The sequence below is a fragment of the Corythoichthys intestinalis genome, chromosome 14 (assembly GCF_030265065.1).
Source record: "Corythoichthys intestinalis isolate RoL2023-P3 chromosome 14, ASM3026506v1, whole genome shotgun sequence".
In the NCBI taxonomy this organism is placed as follows: domain Eukaryota; kingdom Metazoa; phylum Chordata; class Actinopteri; order Syngnathiformes; family Syngnathidae; genus Corythoichthys; species Corythoichthys intestinalis.
The window spans coordinates 18,678,053-18,678,264 of record NC_080408.1 but is presented as its reverse complement, the minus strand read 5'-3'; positions in this window follow the sequence as shown (position 1 = coordinate 18,678,264).

Here is a 212-nt window from a genome sequence, read left to right as displayed (position 1 = left end):
CCTCAGGACTGCTGGGCTGGCACCTCTCAAAGAGTAAACACGTGACAGCAAGAGAATAACCTCCTTATTTGTCTCGTTCGCTTGCTGATTGTCGGGTTTCTGCCACAAGAGATTACAATCACTCAATCAGTAGTTTACTCGATATGCTTGATATTAGTGTTGGGAATCTCTGGCATGAAGCCGATTCGATATGTATCTAGATACACAGATAC